The sequence below is a fragment of the Hylobates moloch genome, unplaced genomic scaffold (genome assembly GCF_009828535.3).
Source record: "Hylobates moloch isolate HMO894 unplaced genomic scaffold, HMol_V3 SCAFFOLD_5, whole genome shotgun sequence".
Classification (NCBI taxonomy): Eukaryota; Metazoa; Chordata; class Mammalia; order Primates; family Hylobatidae; genus Hylobates; species Hylobates moloch.
In genome coordinates this window covers 15,397,782-15,420,895 of record NW_026652280.1, presented here as the reverse complement: position 1 = coordinate 15,420,895, position 23,114 = coordinate 15,397,782, and the positions used below count along the sequence as shown (strand labels likewise).

Here is a 23,114-nt window from a genome sequence, read left to right as displayed (position 1 = left end):
TCAAAGCTTACACCTCATCACTGATTTCTTAAGTTTTGTAGAATGTTGGAGTAACAAGGGAACGTGTGAATAATTTAGCTTAGAAGTTGTATCAAAGAAAAATTGCCCTGGAGAGAGTTAAGCAGGCAAGGAAGACTTTATTCAAGTCTATTGCAGTAGGGGAGGGAGACTGACCTTAACTCTGCCGAAACAAAAGTCAAGAAGGGTTTTAAGAGGTGAAGGGAACTAGTGGAAAAGTACTTGAGGACAATAGGGGGTTGGTTGATCAAAAAGATTAGGCCACCTGAACTTGCTAGTTGGTGCTTAGTGACAACAAATTTAGAGTCTTATCCCGCCACAGAGACTGGGAGATAGGGAAGCTATCTCCTTCAATGATTATGTTTCAAAGGGATAAACTCCCAGGTCCTTGAGAAAGATATTTCCAGGTTGCAAGACTGTCAAGAGACTTTGAGAATATTTTAAAGGAGCAGAGAAAGAACTTGCAATTCCAAGTTTTCTAAGGTAAATGCTCTAAGGAAAGGGAGGTCAAGGCCTAGAATCAGGAAGAAGCCTTTCTAAAGTTCAGGGAAGCTGAAAGGAACTTTAAGGCTGCCTCGTCAGTTGCTAGATATGCTGTAGGAGCTCTGGGTCCTTACAAGGATGTGGGTGCTGGGTGTTAATGTGCGTCCGTGTGAAGAGACCACGAAACAGGCTTTGTGTAAGCAATAAAGCTTTTCAATCACCTGGGTGCAGGCGGACTGAGTCTGAAAAAGGAGTCAGCAAAGGGAGATAGGGGTAGGGCAGTTGTATAGGATTTGGGTAGGTAATAGAAAATTACAGTTAAAGGGGGTTATTCTCTTTCGGGCAGGGACAGGGGTTACAAGGTGCTCTGTTGGGGAGCTCCTGAGACTCATTGTCCAGGAGAAGGAATGTCACAGGGTTAATTGATCAATTAGGGTGGGGCAGGAACAAATCACAATGGTGGAATGTCATCAGTTAAGGCAGGAACTGGCTATTTTCACTTCTTCTGTGGTTCTTCAGTTGCTTCAGGCCATCTGGATGTATATGTGCAGGTCACAGGGAATATGATGGCTTAGCTTGGGCTCAGAGGCCTGACACTGGGGGCCAGGAAGCATAGTGCTAGCCAGCAAGCTTCTTCCAGCAGAACAGGTTTCCAATTGTAACTGTTTTGCATACACGATTTCCTGTAAGCTTTCTTTTAAAAGGAGTTTTCCTTCCAGAAAAAAAAATTTGGAAACTGCCAGTTAGCTCCTTTTTTTTTTTTTTTTTTTTTTTTGCAAGCAACTAAACTGAAGCTCAGAGCAGATAAAGTGAAGACAATGTTGAACTTTACTTGAGCCCTGTGATCATGGAAAACTGAAGGTTAAGAAATCTTAGACTTTTGTGTTCAAGAACCTATGTCATGCAAGAAACCACCACTCCCCATGTGATTTAGATAAGACTCAAGATGCCTTCCATGTTTACCTATGACAAGGCTAGACACAAACCCTCTGGATTCCTTATTTACTTTATACATGATTGGCTGAACTGTTTTGTTCTTCGATCCACTGGAGCAAAAGTTTGCTAATTAATTTTTGGCAAATCTTCTCTCTTCCCCGCAGGTTCCTGAGCTTTCCCCGAGTGGGCATGAGCAGCCCCTCCTGCAGGGCCCATATCAGGAGGAGGCTGACTCTGGGGTAAAACATTCTCTGTTCTACTGTCAGCTTGATCCACTTTTCATCTGGTGTATTCCATTTCCTCTCACTCGTTCTTTATAGCTTTGCTTCCTTCTCCTTATAAAAGAAAAGCTCTTTTCTGCCTAACCTTTGAGACACATGCAGATCACATGGTTGAGGCATCCTCCTCATTGCAATAGTTTCCCTCCCACTATTGCAATAGTCCCTTCCCTCTCTCAGTCATCCTGTAAGATAAAATCTCTCCTTACTTAAATTTAGATTTGCTTTTTTTTTTAATTTGACAATGACATGTACACATTCAAACTGATTTGCTAAAAGATTTGAATTCGTGGCCTCAAATCCAGTTTGGGGTTTCTTCACTCCCACAGTTTTATCTCTCTAAACTGAATGCGGTGTGGTTGTTACAAAAGAAAAGTCAAGCTTGACAAAAGAGAAAATAGGAAATATGGTACTAAAGATGTCTTAGGTTAGGTCCCCTCAGAAGCCGACTCTGAGACAAAGATTGATGTGCAAGTCATTTTTTTGGGAGGTATTCATGGGAGCACCAGGAAGGAAGTGGGGGAGTGTGACAGGGGAGCTATGGGAAGGAAGCCAATCTAGGCTGCATTGGTGAGCAAGTTCCACAGAAGAAACTAGGGATTCACGCTCCTGGAGATTGCTGGGGGACAGTGTGAACATGCCTCTGATTTGGTCCACACAAAGGAAAGGAAGCTGATATTTATTTAACAATTCCTGTTGTTCAGGAATCCACTTAGTGCAAGAAACCACACTCCCATAGGGCTTAGATAGACTCAAGATACCTCCTTTGTTTACCTATGACAAGGCTAGACACAACCCTTTGGGTGCCTTACCTACTTCATAAATGAATGGCTGAACTGTTGTCTCTGTGATCAATTGGATCATATTCATAATGGTTGAGAAGTGCTGTAAGGAATTTAACATCTTATGACTTCCCTGCCTGTGGGCCTAACACATTTCTCTTTTATTATTAACATATTATTTAACTTTAATACATGTTGTTTTGAATTGTGGTAAAATACACATAACATTTACCATCTTGACTTTTTTTTTTTTTTTTTGAGATGATGTCTCGCTCTTGCCCAGGCTGGAGTGCAGTGGCGTGATCTCAGCTCACTGCAAGCTCTGCCTCCCAGGTTCATGCTATTCTCCTGCCTCAGCCTCCCGAGTAGCTGGGACTACAGGTGCCCGCCACCACACCTGGCTAATTTTTTTTGTATTTTTAGTAAAGATGGGGTTTTACAGTGTTAGCAAGGATGGTCTTGATCTCCTCACCTCGTGATCTGCCTGCCTCAGCATCTTGACCATTTTTATGTGTACTGTTAATAGTGTCAAGTACATTCATGCTACTGTGTAACCAATCTCCAGTACTTTTTCATCTTGTAAAATTTAACCTCCATACCCATTAAACAACAACTGCCCACTTCTGCCTATTCCCAGCTCATGGCAACAACCATTCTGCTTCCTTTCTCTATGAATTTGACTACCCTGGATTCTTCTTATAAGTGGAATTATATTCTATTAGTCTTTTTGTGACTAGCTTACCCTACAGGGCAGTGGTCTCTTCTCTGGCCCAGGGTGGGTCCAGAAAAGCTGACCAAGAGCTCAGGTCTGGACTCAAGAATGCCCCCCACCCCCACTCCTCAGTGCCTGCTTGGTGCTCCACCCACTGTGGCCAAGATGGTACCTAAGGTACAAGATAGAATCTCTTTCACTTTTCCCCCTGCTTTCCTACAACAGAAGGAGACTTTCACTGTAGCCACCACAGCTGTGAATGTACTGGGTAACACCTGAAGCTAGCATGTCTCAGAGTCCAAGGTCCACAGCATATTCCCTCGGTATCACTGTTGGGTTATTCATGTCCCAGGGACTCTTACGTCAGCAGGTGATGAATCCTGCCAGGCATCCACTGTGATAGGGCATCCTATCAGAGTTCAGTGCAATGTACACCAGTCACTGTGCTCTCCCTCTCCCAAGCACACAGATTTCTCAGTGCTATGTAGCTGCTGACAGTGAGTAGGGGAGGGGTTGCATAAGCACACCCTTAGCTACCCTGACTGGTGTCTTAGTGGGTCGTGTCTCTACCCTTCAACAGTCCACTGGCTCTGTGCCCAACTCAGCACTAGGACTTCCCTAAGAATTGCAGTCCTTGTGGCCTAGACAAAAGAGTCCCTCTGGCTAGAATTGGTCCAAATGATCCCCCTGTGGGTGAACGTCAGCCGAGTATAGCAAAGTTCTGCTTTCCATTGTGACAAGGAAGCATCCTACCCTCCTTGATATCTCTTTAAGTGACAGGAATTTAAAACCATGTACTGTGATTGCTTACTTTGTTTTTGGTTCTTGGGATGGTACTTTTGGAGTTAGTTGTTAAAATGTGGTGTCCCTGTGGTGGGACACGGAGGGGGGGAACAAACAGGAGTATGGGCTTCTATTTAGCCATCTGGCTCCACGCCTCGTTTGTAAGATTTTAACACACGTATTGAGACTTGTGTTATGGCCTAGTATGTGTTTTTTCCTAGAGAATGTCCCATGCCCACTTACAAAAATTGTGTGTTGGATGGAGTGTGTCACAGGCTTCCCTTAGGTCTAAGTGGTCCATAGTGCTGTTTGGGAGTTCTCTTTCCTTATGGATGCATGCAGATATAAATAGAGCATTGACAGTATATGCCAGGGCAGGCAACATGGTGAAGTCAGAATATGGAGACAGTTTCATAATATCCTTTGTGTTTTGGAGACAGTAGTTAAAAATTTTTTATAAAACAGCCACTCAGAGTCATTATTTTCCTTACCTCTGCCTCTGTCTAACTGTTAGACTTCCATATATCAAGATATTAAGAAAAAACCCTGAGTGTAACAAACATCATAAAACCAGAAAATAAGCTTTATATATTATTTCTATTTGTATCTCTTAAACACTCAAAGCATTTTTTTCTATATTTTTTAGGCTTAGAGGTATTTGTGACTTCATATGACAGTGCTGTTCTGGTATCATTTTCTATAGAGAGAATGAAAGGTACTTGAGATTTTTTTTGTAGAATAATTGATTTTTTAAAAACATTTTACTTTTGATAGCATGAAAAAGTTTTAGTTTCACACTGGTATTGACATACAAATTTTTAGAATTGATATTACATTTAGGAAAATATCCATCATGTTTTTTCAGATATAAGCAGAAAGATTTCAAGGCATTTCAGGCTCTCTTGTTCAAGGACCAATTTTAAATAAGTTGAAATGATGAGACTCCAGGACATTCTGATTGTAGGGCATGTGACGAGTTCTATTGTGGGTGCCGCACATCAGGTCATGATGCCAGCAGAGTCTATACAGGTAGCTGTGTTCTTGGAAGTTTTTCCTATTATCTTGAAGCAACTAGCAATCATCTAACCATAAACAAAAGTGGCTGCAAATATGAAAATATTGCATATATTCCAAAATAAAAAATCCATAACTCAATAATCTCATAGTAGATTCCAAAAATTCCTGTGGCTATTAACAATTTACTCAACATGATGAAACATGTGACAGAGATGAAATTAGTGTGGGAAGAGGCATTGGTATAAACTGATGACTTTGGCAGATTAACAAATGACCATGTAAATTCATCATTTGGGCTTTCCCTTGGGGGCTTTTGTAGGTAAACATATAGGTGAGGGGCTTCAGAGCTTAAGCTCCATGAGCTACATATAAATCTCCTCCTACATTATCTTGACTAATCCAATCCATAAATTTTGATCTAGAATGTCTCAAATTTATTTTCTAAATAAACTTACAACCTATCACCTACTGCCCCAGATCCCAGCTGTTTATAAATCCTTGGCTTTGCTTCTTTATTCTGGCACTTCTCTTAAATTTGGATATGTGCACCTGACCTGGAGGTAGGAAAACACAATTGCTGTCCCTAAACTAGTTAACTGTGTGAAATTTGACAAGTTACCAACAGTTTCTAAGTTGGTGGTCTGGTTTGGCTGTGTCCCCACCCAAATCTCATCTCAAATTGTAGCTCCCATAATTCCCACTTGTTGTGGGAGGGACCTGGTGAGAGATAATTGAATCATGGGGGGCAGTTCCCCCATACTGTTCTCACAATAGTGAATAAGTCTCACGAGATTTGATGGTTTTATAAGGGGAAACCACTTTCCCTTGGCTCTCATTCTCTTGTCTGCCACCATATAAGACATGCCTTTTGTCTTCCACCAGGATTGTGAGGCCTCCCCAGCCACATGGAATTTTGAGTCAATTAAACTTCTTTTTCTTTATAAATTGCCCAGTCTCAGGTATGTCTTTATCAGCAGTGTGAAAGCAGACTAATACAGTAAATTAGTACTGGGTAGTGAGGCGCTGCTGTAAAGAAACCCAAAAATGTGAAAGCAACTTTGGAACTGGGTAACAGGCAGAAGTTGGAACAATTTGGAGGTCTCAGAAAAAGACAGAAAAATGTGAGAAAGCTTGGAACTTCACAGAGACTTGTTGAATGGCTTTAACCAAAATATTGATAATGATATGGACAATGAAATCCTGGCTGAGGTGGTCTCAGATGGAGATGAGAAACTTGTTGGGAACTGGAGTAAAGGTGACTCTTGCTATGTTTTAGCAAAGAGACTGGCAGCATTTTGCCCCTGCCCTAGAGATTTGTGAAACTTTGAACTTGAAGGAGATAATTTAAGGTATTTGGCAGAAGAAATTACTGAGCAGCAAAGCACTCAAGATGTGACGTGGGTGCTGTTAAAAGCCTTCAGTTTTAAAAGGGAAACAGAGCATAAAAGTTCAGAAAATTCATAGCCTGACGATGTGATAGAAAAGGAAAACCCATTTTCTGAGAAGAAATTCAAGCTGGCTACAGAAATTTGCATAAGTAACAAGGAGCCAAATGTTAATTGCCAAGACAATGGGGAAAATGTCTCCAGGGCATGTCAGAGACCTTTGAAGTAGTCCCTCCCATCACAGGCCCAGAGGCCTAGGAGGAAAAAGTGGTTTTGTGGGCTGGGCCCAGGGCCTCCCTGCTCTGTGCAGCCTAAAGACTTGGTGCCATATGTCCCAGCTGCTCTAGCCATGGGTAAAAGGTGGCCAAGGTACAGCTCGGGCCATGACTTCAGAAGGTACAAGCCCCAGGCCTTGGCAGCTCCCACACGTTGTTGAGCCTATTGGTACACAGAAATCAAGAATTGAGTTTTGAGAACCTCTGTCTAGATTTCAGAGGATGTATGGAAATGCCTGGATGTCTAGGCAGAGGTTTGCTGCAGGCGGGCGGGGGGCTGGGGGGGAAGCATCACAGAGAACCTCTCCTAGGACAGTGTGGAAGGGAAATGGTGGGTGTTGGGTTACAACTCTCACACAAAGTCCCTACTGGGGCACTGCCTAGTGGAGCTGGGAGAAGAGGGCCACTGTCCTCCAGACCCCAGAATGGTAGATCCAGTGACAGCTTGTACTGTGTGCTTGGAAAAGCTTTAAGATTTAACTGCCCTACTGGACTTGCATGGGGCCTTTACCTCCTTTGTTTTGGCCAATTTCTCCTATTTGGAATGGGTGTATGTATCTAATGCCTGTAACCCTATTGTATCTAGGAAGTAACTAACTTGCTTTTGTTTTAGAGGTTCATAGACAGAAGGGACTTGCCTTGTCTCAAATGAGACTTTGGAATGTGGACTTTTGAGTTAATGCTGAAATGAGTTAAGACTTTGGGGGACTGTTGGGATGGCATGATAGGTTTTGAAATGAGAGGACATATTTCAAATGTGAGGATATTTGAGAGGGGCCAGTAGTGGAATGTTATGGTTTGGCTGTGTCCCCACCCAAATCTCATCTTGAATTGTAGCTCCCATAATTCCCATGTGTTGTGGGAGAGACCTGGTGGAAGATAATTGAATGATGGGGTTGGTTTCCCCCATACAGTTCTTGTGGTAGTGTATAAGTCTCACAAGATCTGATGGATTTATAAGGGGAAACCCCTTTTGCTTGGTTCTCATTCTCTCTTGTCTGCCACCATGTAAGATGTGTCTTTTGTCTTCTGCCATGATTGTGAGGCCTCCCCAGCCACATGGAACTGTAAGTCCATTAAACCTCTTTTTCTTTATAAATTACCCAGTCTCAGGCATGTCTTTATCAGCAGCATGAAAACGGATTAATACAGGTGGGAACTTTTTCTTATGAATTTATTTATTCTCAAACTCTAACATAGTAGCTGTCACACAGTAGGCACTCAGGACATTATATAATTATATAATGAGCACTTTCTAATATTCTTGGTAATGGGGAATTTGGCACAAAGGGAGACAGTGTCCTTGTTCTCCTGAAGCTTACCTGACATCATGGGAGGCAGACAGTAGCTCAATATGTGATTTAACAAATATTAAAATAATTAGTAAATGTTAGATAATTACAGCTGTAAGTATGACAAAAGAAAACAGAGAAAAGTGGTGAAGAGTGAAGGATGGAGGCAGATAAGAAATCTGTCTTATTGAAACAAACTCAAGTCTAAAACTTTGGGGGTCACTTATAAAATGGAATGTTCAGCCTAAATGAACACAGAGGTCCTTCCTTGCAATATTACTTCCTGATTCTGTGAAGTAGTGGGGGAAATAGAATTTGTGTTTCTGGAAGATTCTTAGTCATTTTCTTTTAACTAGGATAACTTACCTTATTTTTATGTGAAAAGTAATAAGTCTATATTTAAGGGGACAATGAGATGTTTCGATATATGTGTACATTGTGGAATAATTATATCAGCTACTTATCCATCACTTCATGCTCATCTTTTTTTGTCATGAAAACATTTAAAATCTACCTTTTTAGCAATTCTGAAATATATAATACATCAATATTAACTGTAGTCACCATGCCGTGTAACAGATCTCTGAAACTTATTCGTCTTGTCTAACTAAACTTTGTACCCTTTGATCAACATCTTCCTATTCCCTGCCTCCCCTTCTTCCAGCCTCTGATAATCACCATTCTACTTTCTACTTCTTTAAGTTGGACTTTTAGATTCCCTGCATATAAGTGAGACCATAAAGTATTTGTCTTTCTCTGCCAGGCTTATATCTCAGTAATTTTTAATCATTACCTTCAGCCAAAAGGCTGGTACATGGGCCTTGGAAGTATTCTTAATTTTCATGAGTCAAAAGGAAGGAAAGGTAGCAAATACGTATCAGTGACTTAATTCTAATCATCTTCTGTCCTACATCTGCCCACTTCTCTTTAAAAAGCATATAGCAGAAAAAGTAAAGAGGAACAGGGCAAAATGTACTATTTCTGTTGACACTCCCAATAGTGGTAGCTTCCCCAAAGGTAAAAGGAAAAAAAAAAAAAAAGTCAGGACTTAGACTAAAATCAGCAGGCAGAACATATCAAGAATTCCTGAAATCGAATTTTAAAAATCTTACAGAAAAGTAGATAAAGGATATAATAAGGAATTAAAAAGAAATCCAGGGCTAGGCACGGTGGCTCACGCCTGTAATCCCAGCACTTTGGGAGGCCGAGGCAGGCACATCACCTGAAGTCAGGAGTTTGAGACCAGCCTGACCAATATGGAGAAATCCTGTCTCTACTAAAAATACAGAATTAGCTGGGCGTGGTGGCACATGCCTGTAATCCCAGCTACTCGGGAGGCTGAGGCAAGAGAATCACTTGACCCGGGAGGCAGCGGTGGTGGTGAGCCGAGATTGGGCCATTGCACTCCAGCTTGGACAACAAGAACGAAACTCCGTCTAAAAAAAAAAAAAAAAGGAAATCCAAATCAGTTAATTATAAAATGCCAAACATCGTTACAAATCGGTGAAGTGATCGTTACAAATACAATGAAGTACCAGATCATAAGTGTAAAAATGAAAAACTTAGAAGAAATCTGACAATAATACACGTGATTGAAGAAGAAATCAAACACTGCTGGGAGCAGGGAGATTTACACAACTGCTTTAAATAATTCTCTAGTAGTTGGAAGCTGTAGTTGTGCATAATTTATGGTAACACCTTCTTTTCTAGGACTGTAACCCAGAGAAATTCTCACATACTCTACACATGGAAATAGAATTTTTAATATGACAGAAATCTGAAGTTACTAAAATCTCCAGCAACAAGAGAATGGGAATACTAAATTTGTGTATTCATGCTACAAAATCTTATAGCATTTAATATGAGCTATGTGGAAAATTTAAAAAAAACATATCTAATGCTAAGAAAAGAAAAATCCATCAAGTTGCGAGAGAATACCTATAAAATCAAACAATGTATACTAGGTTTTAAACCTTATATGAGGCTTAAATATGCATGTTTATGTTTATATACACACAAAACAGGAAAGCAAAAATACAAGCTAAATTTAGGAACCAGATCATCTCTAGAAGGGGAAGGAAGTGGAGTGAAATCTGGTAACGTATGGGAACACTTTCTTTCCTAGGAATATAACCCAGAGAAATTCTCACATACTAAATACATGGAAACATGCGTAAATAATTGTTAGTATAACAAATCTGAAGTTATTAAAATCTCCAGCAACAAGAGAATGGGAATACTAAATTTCTATATTTTGTATTTACACATTACTGGGCTTCATCTATATTTGACATGCATTATTTCCTTACAAAAGAGGAAAAAAGTATAAAAAATGTTGATTTAATAAAGCTTGATTGTAAGCACTTGGGTGCTTATTTTGTCTATATTTTCTGTATGCTTGGAATACTTCATAATGAAAAATAGAATGCTGTAAGAAAAGAGTACATTTATCCTCATTGATTTGGTACTCACTGCTGCTGTGAGAGCCTTCCAGAAGCCCTGCTGTGTTACATTTGTACAAAGTATGGTGTGAAGTACTAACTCAGGGCACGAATTTTCTATAGTAGACAGTAGAGCCATACACTTACCTCTACTTGAAATATATTATTGTTGTAGAGTTTCGGTTGTAAAGCAATTAAAATTTTTTTTTTCTTAATGCTCAAATTCTTCCAGGGCCACAAAACAGCTAACTCAATTGAAGGTAAAACATCTGCAGCCTTAAGATCAGATCCAAGGCTAAAGGAGGGTTTGGAGGTCACTCATGTAAGAAATCTAGGGATAAAAGTCAAGGAATTTTAGCCTGAATCAGCAACAATAACAGTGTTATTTTGAAAATAGAGAAGACTTGAACTTATTTTTAGGCAAAAATAACATCAATTCCAAGAAAAGCCCCATTTGTCAGAAGTATGTTTATTAATGCATTAACAAAAAAAATGCTTGGAAAATATTCTTGCCAATAAAAATTTAAATTAAAATATTTACAGAAAAATAAGTGAGAACATGTTTTATTTTTGAAGGAGATAAAGTTCCGTAAGAAAGAGAAACAATTTGTTCACTCTACTTACTTTGCATGCTAATAAATACTGAATTACCTAAGTAAATTCCAGTAAAAATAACATAAATCCAAACCTAACATTGTCATTGAAATCAATTTGAGTCAAATATCTGCTTGGACAGCTGGCATATAACAGAATAAACGTTTACTTCAAAGTGTCACAAGCACGTTGTTTTTTATTTAGTTAACTCCTCAATGAGTGATTCAGAAATAAAGGTCCCTTGTGTGGGCCAGTGAGGAAATGGTATGGCACCATGGGGACTGCTGAGGGCACTCTGGGCAGCAATAAAGGCAATTGCAGATGACAAGATGCAGATAGAAAACCCAATCCATATTTTTATGGAAAATAAGTCCCTCAGAAAACAATACTATTTTTGCTTTTGTTATTTTAGCATCTTGTAGAAGATGTGTATGTATAACTGTGGTCAATAATAACTACCTTAATTTCACAGTAATGATGGCCACAAAATAATGTACACATGGCTGGAAAAGGAAAACATTTGGTATGACAAGGAGGCTTTTCTCTAAACAATGACAAATCACTGATGTGGTTTTTAAAAATCTTAATTGGGAAATTATTTGCCTAAATGGAACCATTGCTTTAGCACAATATATGCAACCATAGAAGAAATAAAAGACCAAGAGGAAAATGGTCTCCTAAACTCAGAGTATCAGGGAGGAAGCAATCATTTATTTTACACCCAGCATGTGTGAGGAAATGAGCCAGTTGCTTTATAGACAGCAACACATTTACTCTTTATGGCAACTATATAAGATGTGTGCTATTTTCCTTATTTAAAAGTTGAAAAAACTGGAGTGATATCTAATATGCTGCTTAACATCATGTAGTTTGCAAGTAATGGAGCTGTGGAACTGAGAGAGGAAGTCAGGACTAAACCTAAAGCCCATTGTATTAGTCAAGGTTCTCTAGAGGGGCAGAACTAAAAGGACACATTTACAGACAGGAGGGGACTGGCAACTGAGTTAATAATCATACCTATGTGATGAAACCCTACATATATAGGTTTGATTTACATAATCACAAGGTCCCACAATAGGCTGTCTGCAAGATGAGGAGCAAAGAGAGCCAGTTCAAGTCCCAAAACTGAAGAACTTGGGAGTTCAATGTTTGAGGGCAGGAAGCATCCAGCATGGGAGAAAGATGTAGGCTGGGAGGCTAGGCAAGTCTAGTCTTTTCACAATTTTCCTGCCTGCTTTAAATTCTAGCCACACTGGCAGCTGATTAGATGGTGCCCACCCAGATTAAGGGTGGGTCTGCCTTTCCCAGCCCACTGACTTCAATGTTAATCTCCGTTGGCAACACCCTCACAGACACACCCAGGATCAATACTTTGCATCCTTCAATCCAATCAAGTTGACACTTAGTCCCTGTTCTCACACCTATGGTCCCTGTTTTCTTCTCTATCTTATTGCTTTTGGTTTTTACTTTGTATAATGTTCAGAATGTATGTACCTTTAAAAAAGCCTTGGTCATAACTTTTAATTACAGATATGTGGTATTCTCATTGTCATTATTTTTTAAAATTCTTTTTTAAAAAAAACCACTCAGCATACTCTTAGCCAACAATGGCATTAACTACCTTTGTCATTTTATGTGTTTATAAATAATGATTCATATGTATTTCCTGGATAATGCTTGATAAGCATTGTTTTAAGCTCTTTACATGTATTCTGTGTATTATTTGCAATAACCTTTCAGGTGAATGCTCTTATTTTCTCATTTTACAGATAAGGACATTGAGGCTCAGTGTTGGCAGGTAACATGTTCAAGATCTTGAAACTAGCAGGTGGCAGAGCTGGGGTTCGTCTGTCTCCATGTGCTCAGAGTATGTATAGCTTGTTTAAATTGCATTGATTTTCACAGTTTTTGTAACTAACAAAGTGGAAAACATTTTTATGTTTAAAAAAAACCTGTTGACCATTTATCATTCCCCCTTAATAACTTGCTTGTTATATCTGCATCCTTTTTTTTTTTCTGGTAAAAAATGGCCCCAAATCTCAGCAGCTTGAAACCACAGGCTTTTCTTATTGTTTATGAATTTGTGGGTTGACTGGGGTTGAGTGTGTCTAGGCTGGACCTGGTTGGGTACTTTGTTTTGGACCATGGCCATGGAACACTCCTGCTTCCCTCTGCAGGATGGTGGGTTGGTTGGCACTGGGTCCGGTAAATCTGTCTCATGTGTCTCATCCTCCTTAGCCTGGGGAACTGGAGAGGTGTGAAATAAGAAGTATTTTTTATATTTGTCTTTGCCCCCAGATCCTGGCACAGAACTTCTAAAGCCCTTGTAATTTCCTGGGCTATAGAGATGGAAGGAGAATCTTTTCTTCTAATATTTGGTCTTTGATCCCAATTCCTGACACAGAACCACTAAATCCCTTAGTATTTCCTGGGTGATGTGAGTGTCTTATGTTCTAATGAGGTGACTCTTGGTGGGCTCCTGGAGGGGAGCTGGTTGCCAGAAAGACCAAGCCAAGACTGGAGGCTTACAACTTTCAGCCCCAGCCCCCATTCTCTAGACACAGGAGAGGACTGGCAACTGAGTTAATCAATCATATCTATGTGATGAAACTCCATAAAAATCTCAAAGGGACAAGGTTCAGAGCACATCCATGTGGCAAATACATCCATATGCTGGGAGGGTGATGCACCCCAGTTCCATGGAGACAGAAGCTACTGCACTCAGGACCCTTCCAGACCTCACTTTAACATATGTCTTTATCTGAATGTTTATCCATGTCTTAGAACATTTATGTTACTGTAAAGGAATACATGAGCTGGATAATGTATAAAGAAAAGAGGTTTATTTGGCTTACAGTTCTGTAGGCTGTACAAAAAGCACAGCCCCAATATTTGCTTCTGATGAGGGCCTCAAGAAGCTTCCACTCATGGTGAAAGGTGAAGCAGAGCCAGTGTGTGCAGAGGTCACATGACAGAAGAGAGAGAAAGCAAAAGAGAGGTGAGGGTGGTGCCAAAGTCTTATTAACAACCAGCTTTTGGGGAAACTTATAGAGCAAGAACTCACTCACTGCCTCCCTACCCCACCAAGGGAGGGCATTAATCTATTCATGAGGGATCTGGCCCCCCACCATCATTCACACACCCTATTGGGCACCATTTCTTTTTTTTCTTTATCAATAGAACTTTAGATAATACTTTTTTAATTTTATTATTATTATATTTTAAGTTTTAGGGTACATGTGCACAACATGCAGGTTTGTTACATATGTATACATGTGCCATGTTGGTGTGCTGCACCCAGCAACTTGTCATTTAGCGTTAGGTATATCTCCTAATGCTATCCCTCCCCTCCCCCCTCCCCACAACAGGCCCCGGTGTGTGATGTTCGCCTTCCTGTGTCCATGTGTTCTCATTGTTCAATTCCCACCTATGAGTGAGAACATGCGGTGTTTGGTTTTTTGTCCTCGTGATAGTTTGCTGAGAATGATGGTTTCCAGCTTCATCCATGTCCCTACAAAGGGCATGAATCATTTTTTATGGCTGCATAGTATTCCATGGTGTATAAGTGCCATGTTTTCTTAATCCAGTCTATCATCGTTGGACATTTGGGTTGGTTCCAAGTCTTTGCTATTGTGAATGTGCCGCAATAAACATATGTGTGCATGTGTCTTTATAGTAGCATGATTTATAATCCTTTGGGTATATACCCAGTAATGGGATGGCTGGGTCAAATGGTATTTCTAGTTCTAGATCCCTGAGGAATCAGCACACTGACTTCCACAATGGTTGAACTAGTTTACAGTCCCACCAACAGTATAAAAGTGTTCCTATTTCTCCACATCCTCTCCAGCACCTGTTGTTTCCTGACTTTTTAATGATGGCCATTCTAACTGGTGTGAGATGGTATCTCATTGTGGTTTTGATTTGCATTTCTCTGATGGCCAGTGATGATGAGCATTTCTTCATGTGTTTTTGGCTGCAAAAATGTTTTCTTTTGAGAAGTGTCTGTTCATATCCTTTGCCCACTTCTTGATGGGGTTGTTTGTTTTTTTCTTGTAAATTTGTTTGAGTTCATTGTACATTCTGGATATTAGCCCTTTGTCAGAAGAGTAGATTGCAAAAATTTTCTCCCATTCTGTAGGTTGCCTGTTCACTCTGATGGTAGTTTCTTTTGCTGTGCAGAAGCTCTTTAGTTTAATTAGATCCCATTTGTCAATTCTGGCTTTTGTTGCCATTGCTTTTGGTGTTTTAAACATGAAGTCCTTGCCCACGCCTATGTCCTGAATGGTATTGCCTACGTTTTCTTCTAGGGTTTTTATGGTTTTAGGTCTAACATGTAAGTCTTTAATCCATCTTGAATTAATTTTTGTATAAGGTGTAAGGGAGGGATCCAGTTTCAGCTTTCTACATATGGCTAGCCAGTTTTCCCAGCACCATTTATTAAATAGGGAATCCTTTCCCCATTGCTTGTTTATGGCAGGTTTGTCAAAGATCAGATAGTTGTAGATATGTGGCATTATTTCTGAGGGCTCTGTTCTTTTCCATTGGTCTATATCTCTGTTTTGGTAACAGTACTATGCTGTTTTGGTTACTGTAGCCTTCTAGTATAGCTTGAAATCAGGTAGCATGATGCCTCCAGCTTTGTTCTTTTGGCTTAGGATTGACTTGGTGATGCGGGCTCTTTTTGGTTCCATATGAACTTTAAAGTAGTTTTTTCTAATTCTGTGAAGAAAGTCATTGGTAGCTTGATGGGGCTGGCATTGAATGTATAAATTACCTTGGGCAGTATGGCCATTTTCACGATATCAATTCTTCCTACCTATTGGGCACCATTTCTAACATTAGGATTTTTTTTTCTTTAAATTTATTTCTACAGAGAGCATCTTGCTTTGTCTCTCAGGCTGGAGTGCAGTGGTGGGATCATAGCTCACTGTAACCTCAAATTGCTGGGCTCAAGAAATCCTCCCACTTCAGCCTCCAGAGTGGCTAGGACTACAGAAGCACACCCCCATGCCCAGCTAATTTATTTATTTTTATTCTTCTTCTTAGAGACAGAGTCTCACACTGTCACCCAGGCTAGAGTGCACTGGTGTGAACACAGCTCATTGCAGCCCTAGACTCAAGTTATCTTCCTGCCTCAGCCTCCCGATTAGCTGGAACTACAGATGCATGCTACCATACCTTTTATAGTGTTTTGTAGAAACAGGGTTTTGCACGTTTCCCAAGCTGGTCTCAAACTCCTGGACTCAAGTGATCCGTTCTCCTTTGCCTCCCAAAGCACTGGGATTAGAGGGATGAGCCATTGCGCCTGGCCAGGAATCAGATTTTAACATGAGATATGGATGTGTCAAATATTCGAACCATAGCAAATTGTATCCTTTATCATGTCCTTTACTAAGATAAAAACTGGTAAAAAAACAAATGAGTTCTGTGAGGTGCTCTAACAAATTAACTGAACCCAAGAATGGGGTCACGGAAACCTCTGATTTGTTATACAAGTGAGGCAGAGTTGTGGGTAAGCTGGGAATCTACTTCTTGTGATTTGTAGTTGAAATTGTGGCAGAGGGGCAGTCATACGAGATTGAGCCTTTAACCTGTGGGGTGTCTGCACAAACTCAGATTAGTGTTGGAATTGAATCAAACTGGGACACCCAGTTGGTATCTCAAAATTATTTGATGTGGAGAAAAATCCCCACACATATGGCCACAGAAGTATTCTGCAGTGAATGTTGAACATATAGGAGGGGAAACTGTTTGTTTTTTCTCTCTATACACCGAGGCATGGCCTACTCATGGCAGTAACAGAAGCAAAATAGAACAAAAGAAACCAAACAAGGCCACTGCGATCTATGCCCCAACAACACATTGTCATTTCTGCCTTTTTTTATTGGCCAAAGCAAGCCACAGAAACAGTCTATAGTGTTCCCCACCTGAGTCTCAGTGCTCATGTGGGAGACTGCTCCTGTTCTGTCTTCAGTCCTGGGTGACTAGACCATTTTCTACCTTCTATTCTTTTATTCCTTTTTATTTCAGTTCAGTTCAATTCTGATCAACATAATTGCATTGAGCCTCTACTATGCACCCCAGCCCACCCTGCAGGGAGCACTGGGAATACAACACGAAAACAAACTCAGAAGCTTCCCTCTAATATGCCTCGACGGGTCATGGTAATATAATACAGCTGCTGTTGTAATCAGAGAGCATGTGGGGTGCAATGGGAACATCCAGATGGGCGCTCAGCACGAGTTGGGCACAGAGCAGGCTTCGGGAAGCGACTTTGTAGAGACTTGAAGGAGTCTGAGTTAGCAAGGTGAAAATAAAAAGTGAAAAGATTTTCTAGGCACAAGAAACTGTGAGTAAAGAAGATGGCCATGGAACAATGTGCAGCATGGCAGGAATGAAAGATAATTCATGATCACTAAAACATGAATCAGAAAATAAATTGGTTACAATGTTGTGTTTCCTCTGTCTTGATGGCCATGAAGGAAAAAAACAGAAAAACCCACAAAACCGGCCGGGCGCGGTGGCTCACGCTTGTAATCCCAGCACTTTGGGAGGCCGAGGCGGGCGGATCACGAGGTCGGGAGATTGAGACCACGGTGAAACCCCGTCTCTACTAAAAATACAAAAAATTAGCCGGGCGTGGTGGCGGGCGCCTGTAGTCCCAGCTACTCGGAGAGGCTGAGGCAGGAGAATGGCATGAACCCGGGAGGCGGAGCTTGCAGTGAGCCGAGATTGCGCCACTGCACTCCAGCCTGGGCGATAGAGCGAGACTCCGTCTCAAAAAAAAAAAAACAAAAAACAAACAAAAAACCCACAAAACCACCCAACCTGAAATGGTTCCATGGGTAATAGAAAAATACAATATGTAACAATAAAAATAATAAAACAATCTTACCCCTTCTCCTCTCTCTGAGGAGTATCCTGACATTCCCCACTTGAAATCCCCCCTTTCTCTTGGTTCTACCCTCATTATGTAGAGGGCAGTAACCAAGGTGGTGAGAACTGTTAGAGAGTGAAACCAAGATCCGGGAAGCTTGGAGAAGAAACAAACGGGAAAGCAGCTGGTGTAGATGAGGGCTTTGGAGAGTTTCAGAGGTAGGATGTGGCTGTGAGACAACTGGAGTTCTGGGGAATAACCGCCCTCCATGTGGCAAGGGCAGCGATGGGGCTGGGATTTTCAATGAGGTTTTATGGTATATTATTCATGCCTCCCCTGTCCAACCACTCATTAGAATGTTTTTGTAAGATTACAAAAAAAAAAAAAAAAAAAAAGTTAGGGTTTTCTTCTAGACTGCTTTTCTTGGTAATACAACTCTTTCTTATATTTCCAGATATATATTTTTGTATATATTTAAAATGATTAGGAGTGGTTGTATGAAAATCTAGTTTCCACATTTTCCCCAAGTAATACTGGTATTCTTTACTACTATGGGAATGTCCATTCAAGAGTCAAGTTCTTTTTCAGAACTAGGTTAAAAAAATGTTTCCAATAATTTTAGCAAATATTTCTGATTTATCTTCAAAGTTGATTAACAGAAATGTATCTAAGTCATCAAAATGCTTTGTACATCAGAACCTAAAAGAGAAGGAAAGACATTCCCCTCCCTATAGATATAAATACCAATCCACATATTTGAGCTCAATTCTGCTTCAATGAACTGAAAATTGCATATACTATGTTGAATTGCATTCAAAGCGTTGAACCATTTTCTCAACATCAATACATCTTCAAAGAAACTGACATGGGAAAAAATCAGACTTTTGAAAGTCATTGAATTTCAATCAGCAATTCATTACACAAATTTCAAATGTGGGAGCAATTATGTCTAAGTTTTCTTGGAATTGAGTTTTATCAGAGAAGTACAAATGATTATATATAGGCTTCAACTATCTCATGGCCTTTAAGGAAACTTAATCCCCGTCTGAAGTATTCATATTTAGTTCTGACTGCAACTCTTCCTGTGGACTTTCTGAAGGAGTTATTCCTCCCTCTTCACAGACACAAATCCTTTCACTACTTGTCTGTTTTTCTTCTTAATATTTTAAAGGGAATTTGTGAATTATCAGTTGCATATATTTCAAAGTTAATTTCAATAACATTTCTGTGAAATCTAATAACTACCTTTTTTCCATTTGTTCTTCATATTTGTATAGATTCTGAGAGGAATTGCTGAAAAGGATGGGGAATCTGAGCTACATATGCATAGCATTGATTTCAGTGAGAAAACTACATATTTTTGACTATACGAAAAAAATCTGTTCTTGAATTTTGATGATAGTTGCATGGTTTTTAAATTACCCCTGGCAGAAAAATTATGTCAAAGGTGAACCTAAACAAAAGGGTGAGTGGCATGTACTTAAATGTCACGTGGGAGTGAAGACCACCCAAGGATTGTCTAGATAGCCCAAACATTTATGGCTTTGTGGGGCATGTGCTAATTTTATATCTAACCCGGGAATCTCACCACTCCATAAATACTCAAGCTTCTAAAACACACTTTGAACCAGTCATAACATCTTACTGCTCTCCATCAATTATGAGTTAAATAAATTTTTTTACGTGTGATTACTTTGTATTTGTGTGAGAGACATGATTTTTTTCCCTGAAAATTATACTTAAACTTTCCAACTCTCCAAGACAGTCAGAATCCTTGATAAAGATAAGACAAAGATAATGATCCAAATAAAATTTTCTGCAAAAAGGAAGATTTAAAATTGAGTGGAAATTTTAGATTAGTCCATGAACAGGTAGAATATTAATATGTAAGCAAGAGAATTTGGTCTGATCTGAGCATTGTCAGTAACAAATTTTTTAAGTTTTAAGAAGTAATTTAATTATTCCAGAATTTCTCATTTCTTTAAAAAGGAAGCTATTTAATACATGGAGTTCTGCATTTCAAGGAATGAAATTGCCTTGCTCAAATAGAGGCATATATATGTAAATATAAAGCATAGTGGAAGCGGAACTTGATGGGCAATAAGTAAAATGCTAAAAATAAAGGAACAAAAATGTGTTTTTCAAAGTGAGTTCTAATTTGTTGGATGCTGTCTTTAAATGCTTAAGATACAAAAACAAACTCAAAGGGAAAACAGAAGCAAATTGTGATGGTTATCTTCCATTTTTAAAGATTTTAACTTTCAAATAACATGAACACTTTTCCCAGATAATAGTTTATCTTTTTAACAGAAGTTTGATATTTCAGCAATAAGTCTGTGAAAGAAGCTTTTCCATTTGACCGAAAATTAATTTTATTTCCTATGTATCTTTGGCAATAAGAGGATACCTCATGATTTGTGGACATTAGGCCATGTGTTTTGTAACATTTGATAAGAACATGACACTAGGCTTGCTGAACATTTAAGGTAGTTTCCATCCAGATGCATAGCCCATGGGGTGAATTCCTGATGCACAGGGCTAGTGTATGAGATCAACTCACTAATGTGTAATTAGTGTGTTTCAATAAAGAGCATGTCTCCTTGTGAAGCATGGGGAATTGAAAGCACCCATGATTTAAATTTTTATTTATTTCTGCCTTTATTATTTTATTACTATTAGTCTTTTAAAAATATAAATCACAAGTGATTTACATATAAAACCACTCTACTTTTAAATTTTTGTTTACTTCTGCTTTTATTATTTGATAACCATTAGTCTTTTAAAAATATGAAAGTAGAGTGATCATTTGCATATTCTTAGATTTACTAGTATTATAATGTACTTGCATCAAGCAAGTTATGTTTCAAGAAAAATGTTCAGGCTGGGTGTGGTGGCTCACGCCTGTAATCCCAGCACTTTGGGAGGCTGAGGTGGGTGGATCACGAGGTCAGGAGATCGAGACCATCCTGGCTAACATGGTGAAACTCCATCTCTACTAAAAATACAAAAAAATTAGCCTCTACTAAAAATACAAAAAATTAGCCGGATGTGGTGGTGGGCACCTGTAGTCCCAGCTACTCGGGAGGCTGAGGCAGGAGAATGGCGTGAACCTGGGAGGCGGAGCTTGCAGTGAGCCGAGATTGCGCCACTGCACTTCAGCCTGGGCGACAGAGCAAGACTCTGTCTCAAAAAAAAAAAAAAAAAAAAAAAAAAAAAAAAAAAAAAAGAATGAAAGTGTTCATTCTATTCTTGAGTATCTGAAAATACCTCTGTGTTACATTCATGCATGAAAAATCATCTGGCTGGGATAGGATTTTTTTACGTCTAAATTGAATGTGTGGTGTGATGGCCTGCTGGCATTATATGTTATAAAGAAGTATTAAGCAACAAATGTTTTGAAAACTGCTGTGGCAACGCTATTGATCTAGATGTAAGAGACTTAGAGCATAGGTAACTTTGAATGCCTGTTTTTTCAAATAAGTTTTTCAGCCAGGCGTGGTGGCTCATGCCTGCAATCCCAGCGCTTTGGGAGGCCGAGGCGGGTGAATCACTTGAGGTCAGGAGTTCGAGACCAGCCTGGCCAACACGGTGAAACCCTGTCTCTACTAAAAATACCAAAAAATTAGTTGGGCATAGTGGCGGGCACCTGTAATCCCAGCTACTCAGGAGGCTGAGACAGGAGAATCACTTGAACCCCGGAGGCAGAGATTGCTTTGAGCGGAGATGCACCACTGCACTCCAGCCTGGGCAACAAGAGCGAAACTCCATCTCAGAAATAAAATAAGTTTTTCAATTGTTGAATGAAACAATTGTGCTAAATGATCCCTACAGAACATTTCAATTTCCAAATTTTATATTTTATGACCATATTTTATGTAGCTCCAGAATGCATTGCAAATCGTAGGTATTAAGTAGATGTTTAGTAAATAATGAACAGATATTGAGGAGAAGTTCTTCTTTGGGAAGACCTGTGTTTTGCTCTGCCCACTTGATTGTTGCGTAGAATTATTTTCTTTTGGGGCGGAGAGAGGTTACATTGTATTTTCTCTTTCTTTTAAAATTTTATTTCATTGTGGTAAGAACATTTAACATAAGATCTACTCTCCAAGAAGTTCACGATACACTATTGTTGACGATAGGTACAATGATCTACAGCAGATCTCTAGAGCTTATTTATCTTGCTTAACTAAAACTTCGTGCCCATTAATTAATAAGTCCTCATTTCCCCCTCCTCTAGCCCTTGGCAACTACCATTCCACACTTTGATTCTATGAATTTGACTATATATGATAATTCCCGTAAGTGGAATCATGCAGTGTTTGCCCTTCTGTGGCAAGCTTATTTCACTTGGCATGTCCTCAAGGTTCATCATGCTGTTATTATTTCAGAACTCTTTTTGTAAGACTAAATAGTATTTCCTTATGTGTATATACCACATTTTCTTTATCAATTTATCCATGTATGGTTGTTTATATATCTTGGGTATGGTAAATACTGCTGCAAGATCAATTAAGATCTTGGTTTTAATACTTTTAGATAGATGCAAATAAGTAAGATTGCCAGATCATATGGTAGTTCTATTTTTAATTTTTTTGAGAAACATCCATATCATTTTCCACGGTGGCTGCACTATTTTATATTCCCACCAACGGTGTCCAAGGATTCTAATTTTTGTACATTCTTGTCAACACTTTTTTTCTCTTTTTTTGATAATAGCCATTCTGACATGTGTGAAGTAATATCTCATTGTGTTTTCAATTTGCATTTCCATGATGACTAATGGTGTTTTTCATTTGTCTCTTGGCCATTTGTATGCCTTTAGAAAAATGCCTATATATGTCTAGCCCATTTTTAATTGAGTTATTAACTTTATTATTGATATTATGGGAATTCCTTATATATTTTAAAGATTAACCCCTTATCAGATACATAGTTTTCAAGTATTTTCTCCCATTCTGTAGGTTGCTTTTTCAATCTCTTGACTATTTTGCAAATAGCTAAATCAAGCTTGAGAAGCAAGGACAAACCTGAAGGAATTACACTTCCTGATTTCAAACTATAATAGAAATCTGTAGTAATCAAAACATTATGATACTAGCATAGAGATAGACATGTAGACCAATGGAACAGGATAAAGAGTGCAGAAAAAAACCCACATTTATATCGTGAACTGATCTTCAACAAGGATGCCAAGAATACACAATGGAGAAAGAATAGTCTCTTCAACAAATGGTGTTA

General features: G+C 39.3%; 1 long non-coding RNA gene across 1 annotated transcript in view; it reads left to right on the top strand.

Annotated features, from left to right (window-relative positions):
* LOC116468055 (uncharacterized) overlaps nt 1-23,114 on the top strand; it is a 315,466-nt gene that overhangs the window by 168,545 nt on the left and 123,807 nt on the right. Inside the window, exons 4-5 of the long non-coding RNA XR_004247976.2 lie at nt 12,766-12,863; nt 19,154-19,341. This is a non-coding gene — a long non-coding RNA (uncharacterized LOC116468055). The remainder of the gene's footprint in view (nt 1-12,765; nt 12,864-19,153; nt 19,342-23,114) is intronic.